Here is a 5,844-nt window from a genome sequence, read left to right as displayed (position 1 = left end):
AAAAAAATAAATAAAAATTATTGTTTCTATTTGTAGGTGAAGACTGACTTGAGAAACAGGCTGCAGGGGGATCACCTTGCAGCATGTATGCTGCTGAGCATCAACGGGCCACCTCTTGGGGAATTTCCGTACAACAGAGCCTTAGAGCTGTTCTACAAAAAACCAAGAAAAATCCATTGTTCTGAGCCTGGGTGCAAACTTTGCCACTGATTACAGCCCCATCAAGAAATTATTATTTATTGTTTTTATTATTTTATTGTTGAAGTTTTGTTATTATTTTTTATTTTTACATTCAGCCTTTAAAAAGCATCATTTGTTTACGCCGCCACGGCTCCCCGGAGAGCCTGCCCCCGCTGCTGAAAAAAATCCTAGAGGAAACACTGAAAAACATAGAAAGATTTTGAAAAGTCATGGAATTTTGTTTTGTGTAATTTTCTGTGGAGATGGACATTTAATGTAACAACAGCAAATGTATGATGCTGCGGACGTAACGCTGCATGTGTTGTTGTATTTACCATTATGTATGTTTCTTCATTTTCTCCCTGCTTTCCATCTACATATTCATGTATGACAGCAAGCTTACATTATGCTGAAATAGAGTTTAAAAACTATATGTTTTAAAAAAGGCAAAGGGGTGAGAAAAAATAAAAATTTGTAGTCCTTTGAAAGTCATGGAAGAGTTTTTAAATTTTGCCCATGAATATGTGTGGGAACCCTGGGATTCGGTTTTAGTAACTGAGATTAATATTGATGTTAAACTGTAGAAACACAAAGCATAACTCAAATAAAACAAACAGCGGGTATACATTTTAGCAAATTACCCTCTGAACAGAGGACGAGATCAGTGGCCATGTAACAGAGGAAGTAAATGATTGTTGTTGATATGTTGTGCCATTGTTGTTTAGACAGCGCTGCAGACGCGTATGTTTTATGTCACACGAGGCAGACGCTGATCTGAAATGTGTTGCTGTTGTCACACCCATCATGCCTCTTTTGCTTCTGAGATGCCGGCATGCTGTCTGAAATCACACACTGGAGAGGGATGATGTCACTGTTGTTTGGTTCTGTGTAAAAATGCAAAATTGGCTAAAAGAATGGACTTGATATCGCCCTGGTGTGTCACGTCCTTTAAACATCCCTCTGCAGCACAGACAAGGTAAAGGGTTAAAAAACAAACTCACTTTTTTTCCAGAAGACATCATTAGATAAGGAGGGGCTTTAGAGGTCATGAGGCAGTGACACTGCAGATGAAATCAGCGTGAGGATTGTGTGTTTGCTGTATGACAGTTTGTATTCAGCTCATGCCTCTGTTAAATTAGATCAATGATGCATGACACCATTGTGCCCTTGAATTTTAAGAATTACAATGACGATCTCAAAACCATAAATTCAATGCCAAAAAATGAGAATAATGCATCCTCATATGCTTTCTTTATTAAATACACAGAAAGGTGTAGTGAGATTGATGAAAAACACATTTACACTCCCACAGACATACATGTTGCGCTCATTACGTGTGTATGTTTTCATTCATACTTGTGTTTTGGCATTTGCTCACTGGCAGCAGGATAGATTAGATTATTGTTGAATACATTTTATTTAACTGTTCAAGTTGTTTTTTTTGCAGAGCTGATTGTTTTTCCATTGTTATATGTTTCAAATATGATACCATAGACTGTTTATGAAGATTACCCCGCTATGCTGTAGTGAGGCTAAAATATCCTAGATAGGGGCGTTGCCATCCTGCGAGGGTGATGTCATTAAGAGCTTGCGTATGCACAATAGCGATATTGCGACAGACCAGTCACAATCAGCTCCATTGAATGTGAGCCCCCTTGGACAAACATCAGGGTGATGACAAGTACCTTCATTGACAGAAACCATCATTGGGAAAAATGTATTTGGCGTGTACTTTGAGTTTTTAATCTGGCCCATTCACTGATATGGAGGGGCAGGCTTTATGACCTGTACTGCAGACAGACACCAGGGGGCGATCCAGATTTAAAAGCTACACTTTGACGGGACTGTTGTCATGTTGTCCATCTGTATTTACAGTCTATGTATGGTACATGTACCACTGGTGATATGCAAAACTCCCTCTAGTAGTATGTGGAGGAATCTCTAAAATGTAAAAAAAAAAAAGATTTATATATATATATAAAGCTACCACCTTATCGTGGTGGAGGGGTTTGTGTGTCCCAGTGATCCTAGGAGCTCAGTTGTCGGGGGCTTCATGCCCCTGGTAGGGTCACCCATGGCAAACAGGTCCTAGGGGAGGGACCAGACAAAGTGTAGCTCACAAGACCCCTATGATGACGACAACAAATGGTCCAGAGTTTCCCACGCCGGGACGCAGGCCACCGGGGCCCCCCCCCGGAGCCAGGCCTGGGGGTGGGGCTCGATGGCGAGTGCCTGGTGGCCGGGCCTTTACCCATGGGGCCCAGCCGGGCACAGCCCGAAGAGGTGACATGGGACCTCCTTTCCGTGGGCTCACCACCCGTAGGAGGGGCCATAGGGGTCGGGTGCCATGTGAGCTGGGCGGCAGCCGAAGGCGGGGACCTTGGCGGTCCGATCCTCGGCTGCAGAAGCTAGCTCTGGGGACGTGGAATGTCACCTCTCTGGTGGGGAAGGAGCCTGACCTGGTGTGCGAGGTTGAGAAGTTCCGACTAGATATAGTCAGCCTCACCTCGATGCACGGCTTGGGCTCCGGAACCAGTCTTCTCGAGAGGGGGTGGACTCTCTTCCACTCTGGAGTTGCCACTGGTGAGAGGCGCCGGCAATACTTATTGCCCCCCGGCTTGGTGCCTGTACGTTGGAGTTTACCCCGGTCAATGAGAGGGTAGCCTCCCTCCGCCTTCGGGTTGGGGGACGGATCCTGACTGTTGTTTGTGCCTATGGTCCAAACAGCAGTTCAGAGTATCCACCCTTTTTGGAGTCAGAGGGGGTGCTGGAGAGTGCTCCTTCTGGGGACTCCCTCGTTCTGCTGGGGGACTTCAACGCTCACGTTGGCAACGACAGTGAGACCTGGAGGGGCGTGATCGGGAGGAATGGCCCCCCCGATCTGAACCCGAGTGGTGTTTTGTTATTGGACTTCTGTGCTCGCCACAGACTTCTGTGCTCGCCACAGATTGAAGAGAGACCACCACCCCAGTCTGCCAGTCCAAGGGCACTGCCGCCACCGACAGGCCAAGCGGAGTGCAGCGGCGGCAGTCGCCGAGGCGAAAACCCGGGCGTGGGAGGAGTTCGGTGAGGCCATGAAAAACGACTTCCGGACAGCTTCAAAGACGTTCTGGACCACCATCCGGCGTCTCAGGAGGGGGAAGCGGTGCTCTGTCAACACTGTGTATGGTGGGGACGAGGCGCTGCTGACCTTGACTCGGGACGTTGTGGATCGGTGGAAGGAATACTTCGAAGACCTCCTCAATCCCACCGACACGCCTTCCGGTGAAGAAGCAGGGCCTGGGGACTCGGGGGTGGGCTCCCTATCTCTGGGGCCGAGGTTACCGTGGTGGTCAAAAAGCTCCTCGGTGGCAGGGCCCTGGGGGTGGACGAGGTCCACCCGGAGTTCCTCAAGGCCCTGGATGTTGTGGGGCTGTCGTGGCTAACACGACTCTGCAACATTGCGTGGACATCGGGGGCAGTGCCCTTGGACTGGCAGACTGGGGTGGTGGTCCCTCTTTTTAAGAAGGGGGACCGGAGGGTGTGTTCCAACTACAGGGAGATCACACTCCTCAGCCTCCCTGGTAAGGTCTATTCGGGGGTACTAGAGAGGACGGTCCGCCGGATAGTCGAACCCCGGATTCAGGAGGAGCAATGTGGTTTTCGCCCCGATCGTGGAACTGTGAACCAGCTCTGGACCCTTGGCAGGGTCCTTGAGGGTGCGTGGGAGTTTGCCCAACCAGTCCACATGTGCTTTGTGGACTTGGAGAAGGCATTTGACCGTGTCCCTCTGGGAGTCCTGTGGGGGGTTCTCCGGGAATATGGGGTTTCGGACCCCCTGATATGGGCTGTTCGTTCCCTGTATGACTGGTGCCAGAGCTCGGTCCGCATTGCTGGCAGTAAGTCGAACTTGTTTCTGGTGAGGGTTGGACTCCGTCAGGGCTGCCCTTTGTCACCGATTCTGTTCAGAACTTTTATGGACAGAATTTCTAGGCGAAGCCAGGATGTTGAGGGGGTCCAGTTTGGTGACCTCAGGATTGGGTCCTGTTGCCTTCATCAGGCCGTGACCTTCAGCTCTCACTGGATCGGTTCGCAGCCGAATGTGAAGCGGCCGGGATGAGAATCAGCACCTCCAAATCCGAGGCCATGGTTCTCAGCCGGAAAAAGGGTGGCGTGCCCCCTCCGGACTGGGGATGAAGTCCTGCCCCAAGTGGAGGAGTTTAAGTACCTCGGGGTCTTGTTCACGAGTGAGGGAAGGATGGAGTGGGAGATCGACAGGCGGATCGGTGCAGCGTCTGCAGTAATGCGGACGCTGAGGGAGCTGAGCCTAAAGGCAAAGCTCTCGATTTACCGGTCGATCTTCGTTCCTACCCTCACCTATGGTCACGAGCTTTGGGTAGTGACCGAAAGAACAAGATCGCGGGTACAAGCGGCCGAAATGAGTTTCCTCCGTAGGGTGGCTGGGCTCTCCCTTAGAGATAGGGTGAGAAGCCCGGTCATTCGGGAGGAGCTCGGAGTAGAGCCGCTGCTCCTCCGCGTTGAGAAGAGCCAGATGAGGTGGCTCGGGCATCTAATTAGGATGCCCCCAGGACGCCTCCCTGGTGAGGTGTTCAGGGCACGTCCCACTGGTAGGAGGCCCCAGGGAAGACCCAGGACATGCTGGAGAGACTATGTCTCACAGCTGGCCTGGGAATGCCTTGGAGTCCCCTGGGAAGAGCTGGACGAAGTGGCCGGGGAGAGGGAAGTCTGGGCTTCCCTGCTTAGGCTGCTGCCCCCGTGACCCGACCCCGGATAAGCGGAAGAAAATGGATGGATGGATGGATGGATATAAAGTTTTCTTTAGAAGAAGCATCATGGAATAATTGCTATAACGGTAATTATAACCACATCAAGCACAAGTTTAACATTACAATTTTTCCAAAGGATCAAATGACCTCTGAATCCAGAGCACTCACTATGAAAACCTAACAGCATCAGGGGGCATTAACCTTTGTCCTGCTCATTGTGGCAAAGAAAGGGTGCCATTATGGAACATGGTATCCAGAATTCATGATCATCCGTGGCCAGCACTCCCTCCTGATCTAGAAAATAGGACTATATATATATATTTAAAAGAGCTTTATATTGTCATGTTTTTGTTTGTATCAGAAAGTGTCAGCAACACTGCATCAAAGTACTCAATTTACAGCTTTAGATGACAGACAGAGGACACTTGTAAAGACGTGAATGCTGGGTGTCCTCGTTTTTAAAAATGTGCATAGTGGACAGGCCATGTATGTGTACAGAAATCCTGCTAACACGTCTGAGACAGAGGAGCCAGCAGCCTGGTCAGCAGAGACAGAAAAGTTCATCTCATGCCATTTTCCTCTCCGAACATTCAGATGAGCCATCTGCCTCTATAAATAGACTAAAAGGAATGTCAATGTGAATGAGAAGGACAAAAAGAGGGAAGAAGGGGGAAGGGATGGATGACAGAGGGAGAATGAGAAGAGCAGAGAAGGAGAGAGATAAAAGTTGAAGGCAGAAAGAATATCTGATGGAGATCAGCAAGATAAGGACATTAGAAAAGAGAGAAGTGAGAGTATTTGATTAGAGTTCTCTGTCACATGTTTCTTGTCTGTCTCTCTCTCTGTCCGTCTCCCTGTCTTTATTTCACTGTCCTGATTCTGAGTCCTCAATAATAGT

The sequence above is a fragment of the Plectropomus leopardus genome, chromosome 15 (assembly GCF_008729295.1).
Source record: "Plectropomus leopardus isolate mb chromosome 15, YSFRI_Pleo_2.0, whole genome shotgun sequence".
In the NCBI taxonomy this organism is placed as follows: domain Eukaryota; kingdom Metazoa; phylum Chordata; class Actinopteri; order Perciformes; family Serranidae; genus Plectropomus; species Plectropomus leopardus.
Note: the sequence above shows the minus strand (reverse complement) of the source record.